At 40.5% G+C, this 25,291-nt stretch overlaps 1 non-coding gene across 1 annotated transcript in view; it reads left to right on the top strand.

Moving 5' to 3' along the window:
- LOC114214759 (uncharacterized) overlaps nucleotides 1–25,291 on the top strand; it is a 720,582-nt gene that overhangs the window by 474,825 nt on the left and 220,466 nt on the right. The gene's annotated exons all lie outside the window — the stretch shown is intronic.

Here is a 25,291-nt window from a genome sequence, read left to right as displayed (position 1 = left end):
ATTCTATAGGGCCCCACGGCTAAATTGTCTTCCACACTGGATCCTTCCTTATTCCCTGTTCAAACAGCAGCTTAGCCATTGATGATTTCAGTTGTATCAACAGAGAGAAAAAAGGTTTAGGGGAAGAATGGCATGTGTGCAGCAACACTTGTGATAAGCAAGCAGTGATACCATATGATATAATGTTTCAGTGTTAGGTATACATTAAAATTAGAAGTGAAAAGGGGATGCCTGCGTGGCTCAGTCAGTTAAGTGTCTGCCCTAGGCTCAGGTCATGATCTCAAGGTCCTCAGGTCATGATGCCAGGGTCCTGGGATCAGCCCTGCATTGGGCTCCCTGCTCAGTGGGGATTCTTTTTTTTTTCTTTTAAGATTTTTTTTCTTTATTTATTTGACAGAGAGAGAGAGAGAGAGAGAGAGAGCGAGAACAGGAACACAAGCAGGGGGGGTGGGAGAGGAAGAAGCAGGCTTCCCGCCGAGCAGGGAACCCGATGTGGGACTCGATCCCAGGACGCTGGGACCACAACCTGAGCCGAAGGCAGACGCTTAATGACTGAGCCACCCAGGCGCCCTCAGCGGGGATTCTGCTTCTCTCTCTCCCCCTACCCCTGCCCCCCTGCTGGTGCTCTCTCTCTCTCAAATAAATAAATAAAATCTTTAAAAAAAATAAAATTAGAAGTGAAAAGAAGTTGGGGGACTCCTTCATCGATCTAATCAAACTACAGAGGCCCAGCAGCCATAAAGAAACCTGCGCTTATGCTAGGTGAGAACATCGTTCTAAACATGTCACCCTGAAAACTTTGTCTCTAGTCTTGGTATCACTAGGATTTTCCTAGCCTGTTTTCAAGAGGAGTCAGGAGCATAAGAAATTTCCCCCTTTTTTTTTTTTTTTTACAAATCTTGCTAGATTATATTTCCTTCCTTACCTAAATTTTCCTAGGTAGTAAAAAAGTCGTATCTGTGTTTCGTCTCATGGTTTCCTTAGTCAAAAAATTTGCATCTGAGGCCTAGGAAGATGTTTGGCCCTCACAATTGAATGTTTAAACAGGTGCACGCCACACTGGGCTGGCTGGGGAAAGGTGGTCTCCTCCTTCTGGAAACCCTGACGTTAAGAGAATGATTCTTGTGTGGGCTTTCACAAGTGCTTGTAAAGGAAAGTTCAGGTAATTCTTAAATCTTATCACCTGGTTACTAACCAACGTGCCTCCCCCCATTTCTGCGTTCTCATGAAAAAATTGATTTAATAGATTCAAGATATTATTAAATACATTCTGCATTAATATTATATGTCCTCTTTGAATCCAAGTGGCAATACAATAGAATTTCATTTTATAAATAACACCTTTCAAGCTAACACCACAGGGCACAGTACAAAAGAATCAAAATAGAACACAAATGCTGTAATCAAATGCAGACCCCGGGAAGGCTGATTAAAAAGGCATGTTGCTAGTTAGAGCAGGCGACAGGGTAAGTATAGTGGGTCAGAGCAGAAAAGCCTGCTGAACAGAAGGGCAAACTAAAATAAAATGGACTCGCCTGCCTGACTCACATGGACTTCCGGCTCTCCTTTGTCATCATCCCCCTCTTTGGACTCAGGAATCACAAGGGAGAGGTGTGTGTATGTGTTTGTTGGGGAGGTGGGGATCAAACGTATGTCAGGTCATTAGGTTTATCCTCAGTCCTTACACACAACCCAAAGGAGGGGCATCCAAGAGACGACTGTTCGCAGCTAGCCAGGAGGCTGCCAGTGATTGTGACACAGCCTGACTGGGCTTGCTTTTCTCCATGAACCACTGGTTTTCAGAGAACACAACTGTGAGGAAGCAAGCGGGTCCTGCCCATAACGTCAAGCACAGACAGTACTACTTCTGGCCAGGCATGGGGGCAAATGGATAAACGAGTGAGACGCGTGCTTTGTGGCCTTCGCCAGGCGACAGTCTCCTCTCCTCTCCACAGGACTCTCTTCTCCCCAGAACTGCTTTCTGTGCCTCCGGCCTCTCACCAGCACAACCTTTCCTAATGTCAAAAGTTTGTGTTTTAAAACCCTACCTCTAATTAGAGAATAAAAGGTTCAGGCCTCTTTTTATTTTTTTATTATTATTTTTTAAAGATTTATTTATTTATTTGAGAGAGAGAGCAAGCGTGAGAATGGGGGTGGGGGGGAGGGGCTGAGGGAGAGGGCGACTGCCCGCTGAACAGGGAGCCTGATGCACAGCTCCATCCCAGGACCCTGAGATCATGACCTGAGCTAAGATCAGGAATCAAACACTTAACCAACTGAGCTACACCAGGTGCCCCCAGGCCTCTTTTTAAAGGAATTTAAGAATTAGGTGAAACAGGGTTGGTATTTTGGCAAGATACCTCCTTATCTTTATGTAAAACCAGTTCTAAGAGTGATCACTGTATACCTTGAGGAATGCACCAAATTGGTCATTTCCTGATGCTTCTCTATTTGATATTAAAGATATAACAATGTAAGACAGGAACCATAGGAAAAATTTCCTACTAAATACATATTTCTTAAAAATAGCAACCTATACTTAACAGCCTCCCAAAAAAATGAGTCAACAGCAAATATGGATTCTGGAGTCAATAAAAAGGAAAGGAAAAAAAAGTAAAAATGATAATTGAGATAATTTTTACCTCTCTTGAAGCTGTGGGTTGTGTGTAATGACTCTCTGATTATCTATTTAGTTGAAATTCTGGACTGGGATCACTGATGCATAAATTTAGGTCAATAGTTTAGTATTTCTGTACATCTTTTTCTTAATCTGTAAATTATAAACAATTAAAATACATGTGGGCAGCACTTGAGGGAAAAGGTTATTATACAGATACTAATATTGCTACTTTTTTTAAGATTTTATTCATTTGAGATACAGTAGGAGTGGGGGGAGGGGCAGAGAGAGAGAGAGGGAGAAGCAGACTCCTGGAGGAGCAGGGAGCCCAACTCGGGGCTCAATCCTAAGACACTGGGATCATGACCCAAGCCGAAGGCAGACGCTTAACTGCCTGAGCCATCCAGGCACCCTGAGTATTGCTACTCTTAATAGAATCTTATTTTCCTTAATTCTGACAGTATTTATTTAGCTATGCAGAGTCAATTTATTAGTAAAGGTGAACAGTATTATAGTAAGTTGAGAACATTGGATTATAATCAGCAAAGTAAGTATTTTTATAAAATATGTGAGCAAATAATAACTTTGACTTATCAATGCATTACCTCTCCAGTCCAAATTTACCCTTCCTTACCTTCTCTACAAAAATGTATCTGAGTCCTTTAAATATGTTTCTTTGCCAAGCTGGTGTGAGTGTACTTTGTTAGTAGGGGGTTCGGAGAGACATTACAGGAAGAAGAGCTTTTCCTTGCTGGTTCCTGCATATTCCTTTGGCAGATTCCAGCAGTATGCATAGCTTCTCCAGGGCCTGGTTCCTGCAGCACACACAGCTGCTTTGGTGTCCAGCAGCTGAAGGACATGTAGCTTCTCCAGGCCCAGCGACCCGCAGCCTCCCCCAGCACCCACCACACATGTACGCACGCACATGCACACATAGGGCTGGAGGGAACTCTTCCTTGGGCATTGTATCTCAGCCCTCCAAGTAATATTTGCTATTCTTATATAATTTAGAATTCTCTTTACTTCTTACTAGCTACTCCCTCATTACTGCAATCCGCTGTTATAGTTAATAATTCTTTATATTAAACTTTTCCTGTTCAAATTGCTGTGTGGTTTCTCTCTCCTAATGGACCCTGACTAATACATACCCAAAGAATATTAGAATAATCTGTATTCTTTAGGAGTATGGAAAAGTAAATACGATAAGCCATCTCTTTATGGAATTGATTAGCATTAGTACAAGGCACCTTATCTAGGCCCGGCTATTAGATGAACAAAAACTTTTGAGAGGGTGCCTGGGTGGCTGAGTTGGCCCCAGGGTCCTGGGATTGAGCCCTGCATCGGGCTCCCTGCTCTGTGAGGAGCCTGCTTCTCCCTCTCCCTCTGCCACTCTCCCTGCCTGTGAGATCTCTCTCTCTCTTTCTAATAAATAAATAAATAAAATCTTAAAAAAAACTTTTGAGAATCTGATGCTAGATTGAAAGATGATATAATATGATGTTATGTACTATTTTTAACTACATACTGTTTTAAGGACCATTTTAAAAATATTTTACTTGATTTCACTGAGAATTTCTTATATATGAACTGTAATAAAGCAAACCACAAAGGTGTAGACTCAAAAGTAATTCGTTGACCTTGAAAAGATGTTGCAAAATAACACTATGTTGTAAACTGGTAGATTATTAATGCTAGGATAATAATGATACCCTTCACTTACTGAGGACTCAGAAAGTCCTTAGCACTTTACATTAATTTGTTGAATCCCCATAGCAATAAAGGTGGATACTGTTATTACCCCCATTTTACCAGTGGGCAAACAAACGCTTGGATAAGTTAAGGAACTGGCCTAACATGCTATGTGTGGTAAGTTTCAGAGCCAGAATTTGAACCTAGATTTTCCTGTGTACCCTGGTTCTTAACCACTGCCCTCTGCTTCTAGAACACTACCACTGAAGCCGATAGCAAGTTACCTGGGAGAATAAACACAAAACCTTGTTTTTGTTGTTTTCATAAATATCCAGGAAAACAACAACAACTCTGAAGTATCCCTAGAAGGTCCACCACACCCTGCCCTGAGCTATTTCTGAGACAGGCAATCTTGTCCCCAACAAGATATGGACAAAACTGGACAGACACTGGTGACCCAGTCCCCAGAACCAAAGTGTTAACCATGTATCCAAAACCTAGCAGCCTTCATTCCGAGCCGAAGTGAAGGCAGATGAAATATTAACAGCAGTTCTAGCAGCACGAAATGAAATATGAGATCCTGTATCAGAAATTATTAGTAACCTGTTAAAAGAAATGCTGAAAAATGGCAGTTACCAAATTAAAACTGGGAAACAGAGCCCAAATGGGAAATTTTCAAAAGTTTGGAGGAAAATAAATGACAGATTGTCCTCTTGGCTCTTATTACTGTGCCATCCTAAATCCTACTTGGCAATACGTGGTGGAGGTAGAATAAGAACTGCATCACTGAGATTGATTAGAAGAGTAGCTGGAACTTGGTAGCATTTAGTGTTATTGAAACTGAAGGGTCTGGGGACTCTTATTATGAAAGGCTTCCTCTCGTTTGTGAATTGGCCCCTTTGCTCCACTTTTGGATGGCTGGCTTCCTCCATGCCGAGCTACACTGAATGCTCTACATGGGAAAGCTATTCTCCTTAAACGCCTTCACATTTAAAGCATCTATCTGGTTAGGTTCATGTTTCTGACTCCAAATAGCTAGCATCAAAAAAGAGTTGGGGGGGTTACAAATACCAAATACCGGGTAGTAAATGAAGGAGCTATTTTTCCATCAGTAACTGAGAGCAGAGAAAGGACTATAAGCAGAGTGGTTGAGCAGTTGATGCCAGCGAGAAAAAGGAAATGAGCTATAGGACCATAGAATCTTAGTGTTGGCAGAGATTATGGAGTTCATGTGGTCTTACCCTATCATTTTTCAATGAAGAGACTGAGACATGGGGAGTTAAGGGACTTGACTTGCCCTAGACACATAGTTGTTTACTGACAGTCAGGCCAAAAACATTTCCCAGTTCCCAGTCTGGAACTCTGCAGTTCAGCGTGCTATTGCCATCCTCTACCGAAAATTAACACTAACCCAGCCTGGAACAGAGAAGAATTCAGCATCTGTGGGGAACAAGAAACATGATGAATTTTGAGATGGAAATCAGTCTGGGAAAAAGAGAGGGGAAATGGATGATCCTGCTTGGTTGTGACTCATTGGCCAAGCTTGTGCAAGACAGTTTGTGTCCGATTACTCCCCCGTGCCTTCCCACGAAAAATAATAAAACCTTCGGTTGTAGTCCCCCAGGGTTTATATTTATGCATTCAGATTTGATTTGCTGGGCAAACTCTCCTGCATGCAGGTTATCTCCAGGTATGGATTGGTGGCATTGCTATTGATCCCTGTGATTTACAGGAGCCTAACTTTCCTTCTCTAGCAGTGAAATATGTTCCAGAGTCTTCTCCGTAGGACACTCCTAACTGAAGATCAGATGTAGGTTCAAGATATAAGAATTATCTTCTATTAACCCTTGTATTCTATTAACCTCATGGAGAACTTGGGCAATATATGGGCCTTTTAATCAGGCTTATGAGTTAGGTGAAATATAGATCTAGAATTTGTAAGCACAGATTAATTTAAAGCAAAAGAGTAGCAAAGAAAATACAATAAAAAACGTCTCAATAGGATTCCCTGTGAAATAGCAGTACAGGTCTTTTAAACCAAATATTTTTCAGAATAGAGCAACCGGAAATGAGAGAATCAGACAGTATGATGAAAACTACAGATGGAATGCTTTGCATGAAAAGTGATTATAGACAAGAGAGGGCTCAGGAGTGGGTAGGCGTGGAGTTGAGAAGGAGGGGGTAACTGAAATAAGAGAAGATAATGCTTGACCAGGTCTAGTAAAATATTCCCTGCCACAACCACTGTTCCATGAAGAGATTGAGCCAAGAGGCCTGAATAAACTAACCTTAAGTTCAGAGTTGCCATTATTGTGGGAGGCATCAGGGAGAGCACATCCGGATTTGTGTTACACAGTAATCACTGCTGGGTGTCAGCATTCATCAGCCAGATGGTCAGACCCACAATTAATCAATTAGGCTGGGATGATCAACTGGACTAAGTTTCCCCTTTGGTAAAAAACCCTCATCATGCGGTCAAGGCCAATAGCACTTTTATCCTGTTGCTTTTGGAGAACCTTCTAAAAATCCCTCTTTTCTTTTTTAGGCTCCTAGTTACTAGACACTGTTAAGCTTCAAGCTGGTTTGACAATATAGATACCCCAAATTGGGAATTTAACATAATAGATTCTCAGCATGCTCTGTGTTCAAGAATAATGTTTAACACACCCAGACAGAAATGAGCTTTTTAAAGCAGTGTTCTCTGAGGAGTGTTACCCAACTCATTTTACTGGATGGAGCCTTCATATGGGTTCCATTCAATCCAGTGGAACAACACTGGAAATGACTCTTTCAGTGGGCACTTATGAAAATATGATAATCAAATAAAAACAATAGCAGTTTATTGAGTGCTCACCATGTGACAGACACTGCTATGATAAGGACTGACAAACACTGATTCAGTCCTTATAAATAATTCAACAAGGGTGATAATATTCCATTTCAAAGACAAGAAAATCGAGGCTAGAAAGTTCATCTGCCCAAGGCTGAGCATTTGTTTAATAAAGATGTGTTGAAATAATTTAGTACACTCCGGAATGAAACCTAAATAAAATTTACTCTCCATTTTCTTACACATCTTACATATGTATGCATCTCTAAGAGATAACAATTAGGAATGTATAGTGGGTCCTTATTATTCCTTGTCAAAGAACTTTAAAGAAATCTTTCACTAGTGTTGCCCAGCTCTGCAGATCTTACTCTCTTTCCATGCCATTCTTGCTGCACACCATCTGACTTGGAGATTCCTTTCTTCCTTATTATGAGGTCATCACTATTATTTACTGATAATTCTCGGTCTCCACCTCAATCTCCTTATCCAGATGTGGTTCCTCTAAGGTTGTTTCAGATACTAAGATTTTTTCCTTATCCGTTGGCTCATAAGGCAACTTGCCTCCTCCCAAACAAAATGTCTATTACTGACTGATTTTTTTTTATGTTGAACCTTGTTTTTCCCTCTGATATTTTATTTTCCCTCTCCTCTTGCTGTATTACAGCAACACTGGGAGAGATGTTGGAAAGTCCTGTTGGTGGGAAGTCTCTGTTTCTGATGGACATCTATGCTGACCCCATTGAGTAGAAGTACGGACACCATGTCATATGTCCTTTGCATTTTGTCACTGAGCTTGGCCCTCTCTTTTCTCTCAGCTCTTCTCTACCCCCACCCAAGCTCGACTTAAGGAGTACTTCTCTTTAGCCATTCTGTATGACCAGTATTTTACAGGTTATACAAAGACACTATGGACTCAAATGTACGTCTTTGAGATATCAGTCTTTTATCTATAATTACATTCTTCTTTGGAGTAGGACGTTTCTTGTTATTGAACGGCAGGGCTTTGCTTTTATTTGTTTATTTTGCTACTTACTAAATTGGGATAGCAATACCAAAATGCCAGGATCGTATATAGGTAACCACTGTTTCTTAAATCAAGTGCAGGAGCACATGGGGAAAAAAAAAAAAAAAGGTATTCCAGAAATCTTAACGAACCTCTCTTCTCCTCCAGGGCTCTGGCAGTGCCCTTTTTTCCTGCCCCTGGTACTCCAATTTGTTCTTGTTATGTTTGGTAGGCAGCTGTTGGAAGTTTTTCCCTAGCTGCTCCTTTTTCTGCAATCCTACAGTCTTCACCCCCGAGCCGATGAGGCTCTTTCATTTTGACCTGCAGTATCTCTGTGTATTGCAGAGCTGAGCCCTGCCATCTAGACTGCCTTTCTGCTTCATTTTGCTCCTGACCTAAACCCCCCCTGCTATTCCAGGCCTGGCCTCTCATGACCAGAGACTGCTGACTCATCCTGGCCTGTGCCAAGCTGTGCAGTCGCTTAGCGATGTGGACAGGAGTCGAAGGACTAGAATGAGATCACTGAACTCATTTCACTTGTTGCTTACGGTACAGTCCAGCATGAGCTGGAAATGTAGGAACCTCAGCCTCCCGAGCAGAAAGAGTAAGTAGATTACACACACTGCATCACCAAGTCCTCAACAAGCAGTGGTCGGGCGGTGGGTGGGGGCCGGCTTTCTCATGGCCGTGGCCAGGGCATTCCGGTTCATCAGGAGTGTTCCTTTGTCCTCTCTTCTTCCTCTCCTCCACAGTCGTACCCTCCCCCGCTTCCCTGAACTTCCCTTCTGAAAATGTCCGGATGGCACAGCAATGATCTGGGCAGAAATGAAATTTTGCTAATAAGCAGGCTCTGCAAGAAATCCTGGAACAGTGACACTGTTGAAACTGCTTCGTTTAGTTTGTCTACTGGGAACTCACATGAACTTCCCAACAGAATTCAAGGGGATAAAAAAATCATTTTTGGTGTTTTGGTTTTTTTTTTTTTTTTCTTGATTCTCTTTTTCTTTCTGTTTTGAGGGAGGTACTTTCAGGAGACATGGCTGCATTCTGGTGTGGTGTAAAGTTTTCCGTCGGGAGACAATAATGTACATTCCTCTGGCAGGACGGGATGGGGTTTTTTTGTTTCTCTTGCTGTTGTTTATTTATAAGACATTTCCTCTCAGTTAGTGGAAGTTAGATCGTAAGAGGCTCCAGTGATTTTCCTTCCACCTCCCCTCCCTAATTTCTGTGCTTCAGCACTCTGGAACACTGTGAACTCGACAAACTAATCAGAGCAGGGAGCTTAGCAGCCAGGCCTGGACACTCTCAAGAGACTGTGCTGATTCTCAGTCGACACTCCTTGGATCAGGAACCACAGTCCTGGTGAGTGGTGAGGTTCCAGAATTTGATGTGTCAAGGATTCTATTCTTGGTGTCTCTGAGGCAGTCAGGAAATAAAGGGTGTTTAAAAAAAAATACAATTTTTTTTAAAACGCTACCAAACAATCCAACGGAATGATGAAGATTTTCATGTGCACAGCTGAGAGCACTCTATAGACAATGGCAGAGCCTTGAGTCCGTTCTCAGGAGGATCCTGCAGGCATAGGCTTCATGCTGCCACCGATGGATGTCAGCCTTGACATGCCTAGCAAACATGCTTGTGGGAGGAGGAAGGTAGGTGAGTGTGTGAGGGCAGGGAGGTAGCTTTTGGGGTGGTAAGAGGGGGAAATGAAAGTGGGACTCATCGTTCATTTGGAGTTTCTCTACCAACTTCACGCATCTCTATTCTGGACATTTACATTCTGCTCAGAATACTTACATCCCCAGCTAAGCAGGAAAGAAAAGTAGATGCATAGCAAAGGAATATTGTTAATACTGTTCTTCTAAAGATCGCTTTGCTAAGAACTGGTTGCTTTTAAATGTGAGGGAACCTCCCCTTACCCGGCCTTTGGAAAAAATTATTTGTCACACCCTCTTCTTTATTCTTCTGCATTCAGGGTATCGGATAGAAGAATGCAGTGAGAATCCTTATTTGGTTCCAGGGAAATTTATCATCCTGACATAGGAAAACTAGATGACTGTCCTCACAGTATTAAACCCAAATATAGTATTGTCCTCAATATAAGAGACTCTGATTGAGTGTGCTCTGGGAAGTTGTCGAAGGAATGGAATGGGGGTGGTTGCATCCTGTTTGATATGAGACTAGCAGAGGAGTCAACGGACGAGCTTTCAGAGCCAATGTGTGCCTTCCATGTCCTTACTGATAACTCACAGTCTCCCCGGAAGTGGAACTTCAGCTGGAATGTATATTTGCCCTTTGCCATCAGGTACCTACTTAACTGCTCTTTCAAAGGTTTTTGATCTTACTGTGTTTTCTTGTCTTCCTTCCAGTTTCAAGAATCTGGCGTATTCCAAAATATTAAAAGTGGAAAAAACAAAAAACAAACAAAAAAACATGGTGGCCTTAAAAGCATTTGAGTGTGTGGCAGCATCTGAAGTAAATTGCTCTTTGGAAAGAAGGAGGAGTCTTTGATGTCCCCAATATGGTTCTCATAGGATAAAACTTCCAAGAACCACAACCCAGCCTAAGGGGCACTTACTCGATGTCCTTAAATATTTGGAAAGAAATGCTATTTTATTGTTTTAGTTGTCCTTGCTGTTAACACATTGCCAGGAGATTCCTCCTAAAAGTCGAAAATGCTTTAGCAATAGTTGATTTTACATTGAACCAGATGTGTATTGTGTGTGCCTGTTGTGTGCACTCTTGTCCAAGCTAGTGTAGTCATCCAACATATTACATTGGTACTTAGCTTTCGAATTTTGTTTGCTACTCTGGACAATTCAGATTCTTAACTCACGCTCATGCTCGTATATCCCAAGTTCTCTGCAGAGACTTACCCCTGCTACAGCCTCATCGATGTCTTTCATGACCTCTAGAACAGTTTCAGGTTCATATAACGATACCTATGATTTGTGAGGCACCTCAAATTCCTTACCTGTCATCGTGATAGAAAGCGGTCTCCATGGTTTGTTAGGATGAGTATGATGAACATTTCAGTGGTATGTAACGGTAAAGTTTGCCTATTTCAGTTAGACATGCTAGTTATGGTCATACTATTTGTATGTTATAATGTCTCTTGGGGATTTTCCATTAGTCTCTTGTTTTCTGAAGAAAGAGGTTGAATAGGAAGATGGTGTTAAAATTTTTAAAATATGGTATAAAAAATGTAACTAGCTGTTAGCCCATTACCACCAAGGCCGATGCAGGAGGTTGTGCTTCACTCAGTTAACACTCAGGCTGTAGACTCCCAGGAGAATTATCTGTAAGTCTCTGGTAAGGATGTCTATTAGGACTACACCAAAGGCAGGCTGGATCTCCAACACTTTGAAAACATTTTGATGTTGAAATCTCCTACATCTAATATATAAAAATCTCTGAGCATCTTTAAGCAGAGAATAGGTAAACATGAATATCTAAGAGTGTATCCCAAGAGATGACATTTTAAAAATATAAGCTGCCAGAGAGATTTTCCTTATTATTGGCAAGATCTGGAGGTCCACATGGCTGTGGGAGAATTCAACGGCTAAGTTGGGAGTATATAAGTCCAAATATGATCAGTATAGCTCTGAAAGGCAAGATAGTGATGTGTTTCTTTCTGCTTAAATTGTTTTATTAATACCTGATTTTTCTTAATGCCTGTTTATAAACCTTAATAGTATACTATCAGTAGTTCAGGTTTTCAGTGCTCATCTCAAAAAATTATAATGTCATTTCAGAGGATGCATGCTGTAGAATGTATATTTTCCTGCGTGTACATTTTAGCTATAAGTGCTTCCTGCATGTTACATTCATTTAATTAGGCAGTCACAATTAGACAAAAATGACATCGCTAAATAACAGAATTATGATTACACCAATAAGAAATTATTCTTTCTTATTTATATAAAAATGCTTTTTGATATTTATGATTCCTTTAAAAAGGTACATATTTTCAAAAGTTAAAAAAGAAGGGGTTGATTTATTCTATCATGTGTCTGTGTACGTATGTTAGCTTATAAGTGCATGTATACTTACATAATGACAAAGCTATACTCAACTATTGAAAATACGACCAACTACTAGGTAGGCTTACTTGCCTTTAAATTCAATCAGATGTTTTGCAAATTGACCTTAAGTGAAATGTAGTTGACATTTATCACATTGACAACACAGAAATTTTGTACAAATATTTATGAACAGTATCTACAAAAGGTGAGATTTGGTTAGCCAATAAGATTAGTAATTATCCTTCATCAAATATACATGTTAGATTATAGACCTAAATTCTATTATGCACAATCTCAAAATAATAATTGCTGTATGTATAGAGTAGTTAAAATTAAGTAGAAAGAAATTAAATTGCTATTAATTATCTTAAAATTGAGGCTGTATTTAATGAATTCGCTTTATTTTGTAAGAATGAATCTATATACAAATGTCCCAATTGATTCCAGTTTCTCAGTTACTTAGCTGTATGCTAAATACTTTGATGCTGTATTTACATATCAGCATCGGCAACTATAATTTTCCAGACACCTTTTCAAGACACCCAGCCATATCACTTCCTTGCCGAGTCACACTTGTTTCTCTGAAGCTGTTTATGATAACCCAAACTAAAAGTTAATTTCCCTTCTGACATGGATAGCATTTTAAAAATCTCTGGGTTTCAGTGGGCACTTATCATATACTGCTTTGAACTGAAGTTTTTTGTAGGTATGAAACTACAGGTGGTTAGAAGGCAGGTAGTACATTTTATGTTTATCTCCCTCCCAACCAATGTCAAATTGCTCAGTCTGAGTGGAGGATCGGTGAGTAGGTGATTAATGAATATCTGTATGTCAGCGTATTGACAGTGTATATGTTTTATTTATCATAACAAAAGGAATATGTCCAGAAAACAAATCAATAGATTCTTCTCTATCTGAACCCCTTAAATTCCCATATCAGATCTTCCGACTCGCTAACAGCACCTGCCGCTGTCTGCCGAGGTACCTTCTCAAATTTCCACAATGCACAGGGCATTCCTGACGGAACATGGGGTCTTGAGCTTGCAGTCGTTCCTTTCGTTTTCCAGGACTCTTGAGGGTGGCCATGTACCAGCTTGTTGTGCTCATGCAGTCTGAAAGGACCAGACTCACCTAGAATGTATCATATTGACCAAAGTCCTCCCCAGCTTCCCAGTTAATCACTTACAGTCAATCAGTGGTTCTTCCTTTCCTCAGACCCAACATCTAAGGAGCTCAGGCTGATTATCAGATGTGGACAGGCCTGAAGACTGCCTCTGAATGCCCTGTGAACTAGGCAGTGGTGGGGGGGGTGGGCAGACAGCACAGTAAAGATAGGAGCAGAAGGACAATCATTCGCCCTATCTTAAGGCACTAGTGAAGTGCCCCTTTTTAGGCAAATAGTAGCTGAAAATAGCTAAATGCAATTGTTTCTCATGGATGAGTAGAGAAATTGGTGGGATTTCTTGGTGCTGCTTCAGTCATTAAGCCACAGGACACTAAGGCCCCGTTAGTGCTCTGGGGACGTCAGAGGAGAGGAGAACTTCCAGCACCTTACATGTCACCTGGCTGACATGAATTACATTCAGGGAGTAACTTCATATACTACAAGCCAACCCTGATAAACAATAACTGAAAGAAACAAAGATATTGTGTGGAATGTGCTTTTAGTCTGTTGTCAATGGTCAGTCAACTTGGCAGTCCGCAAACTACATCTAATTCTGTCTCCTACACCGAGTTCTTTTCTAGAGCTTCTAATATATATAAATGAAATGTACTAGGTTCATTTGCATCTTTTTATTTTCCCTACTTATCCTTTAGCAAACTGAATTCCTAGATGTAAGCAGCCAGAGGGAGAAAGAGAAGTGGTTCACATAATGGATAATTAACCCTTGAACAATGGAAAGTTAACTCTCCGTAGACATGCCAAAAACTGAAATGTTTTGTTGTTGAATTTGTTCTCCTTTGGGTGTTAACACATTAAGGACACCTCCATTAGCACAAACTTGGCATCAAACAACCTGTTCATCCTCAAGATACAAATGCCACACTCACCTTCCAGTTCATTCTGGCAGGATTTGTAGCCTGATGTCCTCTTGGGTAGCCATGTACAAACCACTCCGAGGGGCAAAATTGTATGAGTGCCTAATCCACTTTTGAAAATGAAAGAAAAGGATCTGTCTTATGAAAGGCACCTAATAAGGAAAGACACAAATTGTAATAAAATGTATTAGTACCTTGCACCTCCCGTTAATTGCCTTCCTAGTCAAGAGGAACCAAAATAGTGTAATAAATGTTAGAGCTACATCATGAACAGAGTGCAAAGAATTGTCTTTACCTTTTAATACTGAAATGAAAAGAGTAGCAAACCTTAAACTACCCATGCAGTCTTAATTTAGGCTCCTAACCTTTCAGTTACTTCATTTGTCTAATAAGAATAATACTACCCACTCAACTTACTTACTGGTGTTGTTATGAGGATCAGATTACAAAGACTGTTCTTCAACACATTCACAAAGCATGGATTTAACATTAATTCATTCACTCACTCATTTATTAATTCAAGAAACAGTTTTGAACCCCTACTCTGTGTCAGGTATTATTCTAGAAACTAAAGATTGATGCATTTATTAACAAGTATTTATAGGGGAGCACATACTAAACACCTGTAACTTTTGCAAGGGCTGGGGATACTACAGGAAACAAAGCAAACAGAAGTCTCTGTTTTCATAATGCTTACTTCTTAGTCAGAGGAGAAAAATGATAAGCAAGTACATATGTCAAATATATCATGTTGGATAGTGATAACTGCTATGGAGAAAAGTGAAGGAGGAAGGAGAGTGAGAGTGTGTATGTGTGTGTGTGTGTGTGTGTGTGTGTGTGTGTGTGTGTGTGTGTGAGGGGTGAGGTTGCAATTTTAAATTGGAGAGAGAGGGAATACCTCATTGAGGGGGCAACATTTGAGAAAGGTGAAGAAGCAAATTTTATAGATATCTAGGCAAAAGCATTTTGACAGTGGCACCAAGTGCAAAGGTCCGGGACAAGAATGTATCTGGCAAGTTTGAGTGATAACCGAGTAGTGTTTGTGGCAGAATCAGAGTAGGCAAGGAAAAGCATGGGAGGGGGTAATGTAGAGGAGGCAGTGGGGCCTGAGCATGTAGGCCTTTATATGCTGTTGTGAGGGTTTTGACTTTGTCAGGGACAATACAAAGATGAGTAAGACATGACCTCAGGTTGCTCCACAGGAGAGACAGATAGGCAAACAAGTTGGGATGATGCCATATGCTCAGTATTGTAATTGAAGGATGTTCAAGGAACTTTGGAGGCGCAACAGAGTATGTTCAGCTGAATGTACCTTGGGGCAGAGGGTCAGGGGAAGCTTCACAGAAGAGCTAATGAATCCACGCTGGGCCTTGAAGGATTCTCCCAGATGGTCAGAGGGAGGAAAGGCTGCAGGGGCAAAGGCACTTCAAGAGGAAATAGTGTAGCGAGCCAGGGATCAGTGTCACTGATGTTTAGCAGAGGAGGGGGGAGAAATGATGCTGTAGAGGTAGTCAGGGAACAATCATGTTGGGCCCTGATCACCAGGCAAAGAAATTTTAACTTCATCTTGTGGCATTTGGGGAGCCATTGAAAGTTTTAAGTAGAGAAGGTTAATGATCAAATTGTGTTGTGGAAGATCGCCCTGGCAGCAGGCTGGAGGATGGATTGTAGGAATGGGAGAATGGAGGCAAGAAAATGAGTTAGGAGGCAACTGAAATTGTTCATACAGGAAACAATGAAGCCCTGAACTAGGACAATAACTATGGGAATAGAGAGAAGGAGAAACGTTCAAGAGATAAGAGGTAGAATGAGCACAATCTAATAACCTTTGGGCTGGGTATCGAGAGAAGAAGGCATTTTTGGATTGCTCCCAGGTTTCTGCCTTACACAACTAGGCAAGGAAAGCTCTGAGGAGGGGGAGGAGCAGGTTTTATAGGCTGGGGAAGATGATAAATTTGCTTTTGAATGTGTTTATTTTGAGATGTCAGGGGGGCATCCAGACTTCTGGTAGGCTGTTGGACTTAGTCAGGAAAGCTGAAGATAGGTCAGCGAGAAACAGAAGTTGGGCAGTCATCTGAATTGTCAGCATCATGGTTGTAGTTAAAATTATGGAGTGGACTTTTCTCAAGGAAAATTTATTGACAGAAAGCAAAAGAGAGCAGATCCTTAGAGTATACGACATTTATGGAACAGAGAGAGGAAGAGGAGCCTTAGAGAAGATGATTATTATGAGCAGCTATCATAGGCCAGTCGTTGTGCCAAATGGTGGGGGAACCAAGATGACTGGCACCCAGATCCTGCTCCGGAAATACCCACAGTTTGCACAAGTGGAAGAGGTTATCCTTACTATCACCAGCAGCCATGGGACAGTGCTAACAGAGGAAATGCCTGTGCATCACGGAGAAAATCGTGTGGAATGCTTAATTAGCATCAAGGAAGATTATTATAAAGGCAGACTCCTATAATGTTTGCTGCATGCATTTTTGCTATACAGTTCATTTCTGATTTCTCTAATACTCGTATGTGTATGTTCCACTGTTAGCATGGGTTCAAGCTATTGGCAAAACAAGCCAGGTGTAAATTATGGTAGAATTGAAATCGATAGCGCTTTGAAGCACTGGAGTGCCCAGTTCACATCAGGGCGTGCGTCTGTGTTCACTGAAACATGGCTATCAAGTGCACCCCGAGTCATTAGATGTGTTATCCAGTGAATAACAGCATAATGATATTTTAGCAGAGCAGCCTTATGATAAATTCTGCTTTAGTGAAACTCCATATACAGAGCAATTTCTCCTGGCCGTGTACATTGCATGACAAAGAAAGGATATCCTGCTGCGTATCAGAAGGCTGTAATTTCATTTAGGGGTTCTATTGACATCGTAAACTGCAAGATCAGAGCTCAAGTGGCTATTTAAGTCATAGGAATTTCAAGCTAAAATTACTGCCTGGTCCTAATCGCCACCTCCAGGGGACTCCTGCCTATACATATGTGCTTTATATTTCTATCTTTGTGTCTATAAATACTCGATCACTCGGGGGACTGAGGTGATAAGCTGTCCTAAAATATGGCAGGTATTAGTCACCTTTGTAGCTAGTACAGGCTAAGGCCAAAAGCGGCTATATTATTCGTTGAAGGTCAAATGCTAAAAGGGGCCAGAAAACTCTGACGAGTTCAGAGGTCGGGGGTTCCCGTTTATCTGCTTTCAAGATATTCTCTACCAAATTTAAGGTTGGGATCTTCTAGCATGTTGAGGCTAGAAAGTAGGGATTTTAGACTTAGCCCCTAACAGCCGGGTTTACAGCCAATAAGTCCTTGCCCTACTTTCCCCCCTCCTTTCTGTTTTGACGCAGATCACTTATGAAAATAATAGTACTGAATAGTCTTAGTACCTGGGACGATATAGGTTATACAGTGCCCCATGAAAGTAACTCCCTAGATGTCTAAAGGGGACATTTTGTCTTAAGATATAGTCAAGCTGAGAATTAGAAGCAATAATAATTGACTTGAATGTGTCTGATGCTTTAGAATTGATTCCAGGAAACCAAAAAAGAAAGAGTCAAAGCTAAGTGTGGATTTTTTTGTTTGTTTTTTAATGAAGATTTCATGTTCATAGCCCTATGTTAACAATCAACTTTGTCAAGAGTAGTCACTACAAAACTGGACACTGGAGTCCAAACTTCTGCAGCCAGTAGGGTGCTGATATTTTATTTGGTCACTCTCATTCCTGGGCTTGGGATTCATCATGCTGTCTTAATAAGAAATTCCAGCAGAATTATCACGGCTAAGAAAATCACAGTAAGAATAGAACTTATGAGTCCTCATAAGGTAAATGTGTTCTATAGTCATCTTATTAACTCTTATGTTACCCTATAGAGAAATGGAGGATGCAAAGGTAGAGAGCCGAACCCACACATCGTAACTGACTGAAACTAAAATTGTCACTTTCCATATTGACCGGCCTATTGTTCTACTACTTCAGCACAGTATTTCTTTATTGCTTAAATAGTATAGTAAAAATTAAAGTCCATGAGAGCCAAATCTCTCTCATCTGTTACCACTATACTTTCATTTTATCCTTGAACAACAGAATATGCCATTGTTAAACATTTCTGAGAAGGGCTACTGCTCTAGTAAGAGTATCCTCAAATCATTTATATTTATGGAAATGTAAAAAGATATTATGTAGACATAGACAAGCTCTGATCTGAGATAGTACAATTCTTCTCTTGTTCCTCTGGATTTAGGCAGCATAGCAGCATGATTAAGAGGGCAGACTGCCTCGGTTCTACCACTCACTAGCTGTGTGAGCTTGGAAAAACTAATTCTGGGTGCGTTAGTGTCTTAATCTGTAAAATGGGGATGATGATACCATCATCATAAAATTATTGTGGGGAGTAAATGATCTAATGAATGTAAAATATTTCAACCAATATCTGGTATACAGGAAGCATTCAGTAAACATTAGCTGCTGTCATAATCACCATTATCATCCTCCTCATCATTTATTCCTTTCCTGTAAAGTCATGGTTAAGACCTATTAGGGAAAAACTTACACAACAAGTATGTGCATGCCCACATATAAACACACACGCACACACAGACACACACACACACACACACACACACACACACACACACATACTCCATCCTCCTAGGAAGGCTTGCTTACCCTAGCTGTGGGCTTAAGCTTCACCTTCATGTTAATCTCAATGTCTTCTTAAGTAGAGAACATATGAAGAATTCATACTTTGGATGCAGTGGGTTTGGTTCTAAGTTTAGCCTTAACACTGGTTTCAAGTACTTGATGCAGAATTACTCAGATGCTGGACTCACTCCTATTACCTACTCATTGCTGTTGCTCTCATCTATCACTAAAGTCCTTACTAAACTATAGATTCTGTTAAGCGCAGTCTAATCCAAATCTATTGATCAGTTCACCATTATAGCTCAATAAATTATTGTATCAGTTCAATAAATAAATGTGGGACGAATGAGTGAATGAATGAATGAATGAATGTTCTACTTCCAGCCTCTTCCCTTAGGTCCTAGTCCTGGCTACCTGATGTTCTAACTGCTGCCCTCATTGTCTACCTAGGTCACTGTATTCACTATCCCTGATTATTATTTTCAGTTTTCCAGTCCAAACTCTGCTAGTTATTTTTGTCTTTTTTTTTTTTTAAAGATTTTCTTTATTTATTTGACAGAGAGAGACACATTGAGAGGGAACACAGGCAGGGGGAGTGGGAGAGGGAGAAGCAGACTTTTTGCAGAGCAGGGAGCCCAATGCGGGGCTCGAACCCAGGGTCCTGTGATCATGACCTGAGCCGAAGGCAGACGCTTAACAACTGAGCCACCCAGGCGCCCTATTTTTGTCTTCTTGCCTGATTTAAAACTCTCAGTACTCATATCCAGTAAATATAATAGGCCTACCCCTCTATCTGCTTCATTTTTTCCTTCATGGAACCATGAGCACCATCTTTAGAACTGTGTTCTTTATGCTTCTATCTATTCCCTTTTCCCATTTGAAATTTGAATTTTAATCTTACAAGTGATTCATTATCCATTCACAATTTAATCTGATGTCCTTGGTTCTAACCTTGATTTTGATCTTCATATCATGTTCACATACCCCTTTCTGTATTTATTATATTTTGAGATAAATATGCTTATATCAATAATAATAAGTGAACGCTGATACCAAGCCCTACCTGTAAGAAATAGCATTCAACTACGTGTTTTACCATTTGCTATGCTTCCCACAATGGCCCTTATCTTAGCTTCTTGATGAATTTTCAGAGATTTTATGTCCTGAACTTGGTCTCAGTTGCCCTATAGCTGCTCTGCCTCTAGGTTGGTGCTATCAACATCCAAATCGTAATTAATGTGAAATTTAATTGGGCAAGGTTGGCATTAGTGTAGAGTGTGCCCAATAGTAAATATCACATGTGAGAAGGAGAACAGCAAAATGCAACATTGTTGCAGCCAGTAAAGACCACTAACCATTATTAACCATTATATGTTGATATATTTATTGTGTCCCCTTTATTGTCACTATTTTTTTTGACTCTTAAAAAAGGGGGAGGAGGGGTGACTGGGTTGCTCAGTCGGTTAAGCGGCTGCCTTCAGCTCAGGTCATGATCCCAGGGTCCTGGGATGGAGCCCCACATCGGGCTCCCTGCTCAGCCTGCTTCTCCCTCTCCCTCTGCCTGCTGCTCTGCCTACTTGTGCTCTCTCTATCTCTCTGTCAAATAAGTAAATAAAATCTTTAAAAAACAAAAAAATAAAAATAAAAAAGGGAAGAGATACAATTTAAATTTAGAAACAAGTATGATGATAATCTTAATTAGTATCTGTTAAAAGTGTTACTGATTATCAAAGATACAATACCTGCTTAAAAGGAGCTTATAGTTTGTATAGTCTTGTGGCAAAGATTAGTAATTAGATCCTAAAACTAATTAAGTGGAAATTACTAGTCTATTATTATGCACCAAAATGAGCAATAAAGAAAGGTAGTCAATGCTATAAGAATTCTCATCGGTGTGGCCTCTACTAGAACGTGGAAGGCTTCATAGTAAAGGGAGAGCTTTAGCTATGTATGTATATGTATATATGTATATGTATACATATAAGAATATGTATAAGCTGAGCATTGAAGAATGGAGGGAAAAGGGTCTTTTAGGGGGAATGAGAGATGGACTGCCATGGTGTGATGTCAGAAAATAGGGAAGTAGTAAGAATGAAGAAAACTTTCAAACTGGAAGAAGGCATGGCAGTGAGAATGAAGTTGGTGTTCACAAGAAGTAATGAAATTAGAGATGAGATAAATGTTTGTGAAAATTAAGATATGAATTTAGAAAGGCAGATGGAATCCAGAATTTATTCTTTGTGGGTGATGAGAACATACAGTTGTACAATTAAAACTCAATAAGGCCTTGCTGAATAATTGAGCAAGCAAAAGTAATGAAAGCAGTGTTTTAGGAGTTGACCTGGCTATAGTGTGCAGAGTGGTTTGAGAGGAATGAGTCTAGTCAGAGATGCCAGCTTGAAGGAAATCGTGGTCATTCAGATGTAGAGCAATCAAAACTCAGAGATTTTTTGGAAGGGGCGGGCAGATATTTCAAAAACACATTAACAGCACTTTCCTTGTCTCTTCCCTACCAGCCCTAACCCTAGTCCCACCTAACCATCACTTTAACTGGAAAATATCTCCTAACTGTAGGGTCCTCCTTACCTTTTGGTTTGATTTTAAGTGAAGTTGGTTACTATTTATAAGGCAAAACCAGATTGGGGAATGGACCCTCAGGGTCACTCAAGCCTCTGACCAGTGAGGGCTTCATTATATCCCTGAACAACAGTAATTAAGCTCTCGAAGTTTGACTGCTCAGGGAATAAACTCAGGGGACACACAAACTCCTCTGGGTTCCCATTTGTGAGTCCTAGATATGCACAAATCTGCAGGAAATCTCAAATATCATAAAGTTCTGATCTGCTCAGGGGGGTTCAGGAGGAAGTTTCTTTTGGGGTTTTTTTTGTTGTGGTGGTGGGTGGTGGTAGTGGTTTGGTTTGGTTTTGGTTTTGTTCCATCTATCTCTGTGCTTTTTCCCCTCAGGGGGAAGGTTCTATATAGTTCCTAGCTTTCACTGCCTGAATAGCAATAAAAACATTTCCTTTCATTTTCTCCCTTCCTTCTTCAGTTCAACCAGATCAGTACCAAAAGACTATATGCTAGCAGAAATCTCAAGACCATTCCAAGCTTTGTCTTCACCTGGAGGCAGTCTCAGAGATCCCAAGGGTATGCTCATACTTTGTTATGAGAAACAATGCTCATTAACTTGTCCTTTGCTGTGTGCCTAGTTTACCCATCATTATGAATCATGTTCCCAGTTGGCCTTTCTTTGGACAGTATTGACACTTCTTGAAGAGTAATAATTTGGCCAATATATCACATCTATATTCAACTTTCCGTTGACCAAAAATTGTGTGTACCTATTGCTGTGTTCTATTCTTAAAGTAAGTACACCATTTTATACTATAGTTATTTGAGTATTTTCTTGCCTACTCAGAGCTCCTTTTAGATAAGACCATGCCTTACTTTTCTATCTTTTGGGGTTAGCATAATATATACTGGTGGCCCCATGGTAGACCACCGGTATACATTCTTGGACACTCTGGATTTCATGCATTTTTTGAAGTAAACTCTACACCCAACATGGGGCTTAAACTTAAAACCCCAAGATCAAGAATCACATACTCTACTGACTGAGCCAGCCAGGCTCCCCTGATTTCATGTATTTTGAACAGGGACAACCCTCCCTGAAGTTTTGACTCTCTAATGTAAAAAATACCTCCTAAGTATCAAACTCTCTTGCCTCCCCAGCCAGCAGTCCCAGATACATACTAGGCCTAATTTTTCCCAGGGGTTGGCATAGGGAATGCGAAATTGATGGCTCGGCTTGTCAAACCTGTCTGTCTGCACAGTGTAGAGTAGCACCATTTAGAGGAAGGGTGTTTAGAAAATTAAACAAGGACTGTCTGAATAGGAGACCTATCAGCCTGCAATGGAATGACAGGTTTCTGCCCACAAACTGGGGTTAAGACCTGAATATTGATGCTTCTTTTCACCCATTTGTGAGTAATGGGTCTCACCCCATTAGTGGGTGAATGTGTTACACCCCTGGAAGTTGTTATGCATTCTCTGTAGGTCTGTATGAAGAAGCCGTCGATATACATAAATATGTACTTGCCGACAGATCTCTGTATTTATCTGCCTGTCAGTGGGAGCAGACAGGGCAAGCTCTTTGATGGGCAAGAACTGCAGGTCAAAGCTGTGCTCTTGCTCTTGCTTTTGCTCTTGCTGCTGCTGTGGCGACGGCTTTATCATTGGAGTCCCAAAGGAGGCTAGGGGCAGCTTGTCAGTTGTCGTTCTAGCCTAATCTAGGAGGCCAGCTCTGGTCACTGGCATAATTAAAGAGACCTTGCAAATGTTGACTGCCAATGTTGTTGTGGCCAGTGGAGACGGGCTCTTAAAGCCATGGCTACCTACCATCTATAGTCTTTCAGCTGTGCCTCGAGAGTCCCTACCTCGCCGCTACCTCCAGGCACTGTCTAATGCTGTTCTGATACTGTCTGATCCTCCTGGATTCTGACAGGTGCATTTCCTGCTGCAGGCTGTACCACTCTCTGTCTCTTAGCCTCTACCCCACTCGAGAGACACACCCTCTCGCAGTTGGAAAAAAATTATTGTGCTGCAAGTTTCTAAGGGAAATAGTCTACTAAACTAGGTGCTTATTTTAGCAGCATCCACACCCCTACAAATACATACATCACTGAGCGTGGGCTTGATCATCTCGTTATATAATATTGAGAAACAGAAAAATACTTTTTCCCTCCAAAGTAGCAACACAGTTGTGATAGCAAACTGAATTTATTATTACTTTGTATATAACTGAGGAAAATGAGCAGAGTAAACTTGTGTTTTTAATCTAGGCCCGTTTACCAGTTTAATTTGATAGTGGGAATTAATTGTGCAATTCTTAATATAACTACAGTACAACCACAATTAAAAGACATTCTTTACAGTCATTGCCCCTCCCTCTCATGCTTATAAGAAGGCATGGACCGTTCTTTTCCCCAAAATTCAATTTTCCTCAAGATTGTGGAATTATTGCAAAAGAAGTGACAGGAGTATTTTTGTTTTTTTGGTTGGTTTGCTTAGTATCCGTTTAATAAGAGTCTGACTGAAAGACACAAGGAAGAGAGCTCATGTTAGACAGTGTTTCCTGACTGTGCCTTTTTCTAAAAGGTAGTTGGAAGAGCAGAAGAGTTTTGTCTCAGCCAGAATTTGGAAGGAAAGAGAATAACTCATCGAGAGAGGTGAGATGATGTGAAAGGGCTTATTTCTGAGTTTCAAAAAGGTGAAAGACAGATGTTTCACTGAGCAGGAGGGGTACTGGGCTCAAGTGTAGAGGTTTCTATTCTCAGTTATTTTCGTTTGGTATGTTTTCTTCTTTTACTATTCTTAATATGTCTGGGATGCAACAAAAGCAGACTGATTTTTCTGAAGATCACCTCCAAAAGGATAGAAATTAGTAATTTGATCCACCAGATTGACAGACAATTAAAAACAACAACAAAAAAGAAACTCTGTTTACAATTAAGGATGTTTACGGAGCACAGGCTTTTTTTTTTTAATTAATTAGAGATTGATATTTGGGTGTTAGAAGTTGATGCTTCAGTGGGAGTGAGCTAGTTAAGAGCTCCATTTGGCTTTTTGCTATTGCTAAAAGCCCTACAACTCAGTAAATATATCTAAAGTTATTTTAAAGGAACATGAGTTTGTAGTTTTGTTCTGAGAGTGTGCACCTGCTTACCATGTTGACATGCAATGATTCATTAGGAATGAAGTATTTTTTAGCTGCTGTTGCAAAGCTTTCTCTGGGACAGCGTTTCCAAGTGTGTCCTTGATTCTAAGAATCATCAAGGTTGCCTGTGAAATATGCACATTTCTGGATCCGACCTCAGACAGAGAATCAGAAACTTCCATGAACAGTCTCCATATTTGTATCTGACGTAAGAAACCTAGTCGATTGGCATGATCAGGGAAGTTTGGGAAACATTACTCAAAGAGATTTTTTTAAAACACATGGAAAGAGGGAATGATGTATCAATTTATTCCATATAAAAGTGATTCCATATATACCTTTCTCCTGTGTTCTTCTCAGAAATTCAGAGGCATTTCAAGTGAGTGTGTCTCTAGATCAGGGTTTGTTTTGTTTAGTTATAGCATCTCATATCTCTCCTTGTCCCTCCATATTGGTGACCCTAAGACTTTGTGTTCTCCTCCTTTCTACTCCTTATCCCTACCTAATAAATGGTCATGTAAAATAGAAGTTCCTCGATTAGGAATTTGGAGCTTGAATTCTAGTTCTGGATGCAACTCTGAGCTATGTGACCTTATACCTCCTCATAACTTAAGTGTTCACATTAGAACAATAATGAGGTTGCACAGAATGTTATTTGTGAACCATCACCAGCTCAACATTGTTACAAATATTAAATAACAACAAAGTTGTAACTTTGTTTATGG

This window comes from Eumetopias jubatus, unplaced genomic scaffold (genome assembly GCF_037043125.1).
Source record: "Eumetopias jubatus isolate StellerSeaLion01/CBP00866 unplaced genomic scaffold, mEumJub1_p1.0 scaffold_1, whole genome shotgun sequence".
In the NCBI taxonomy this organism is placed as follows: Eukaryota; Metazoa; Chordata; class Mammalia; order Carnivora; family Otariidae; genus Eumetopias; species Eumetopias jubatus.
The sequence above is the reverse complement of the archived record's forward strand: the minus strand, read 5'-3'. Positions and strand labels throughout refer to the sequence as shown.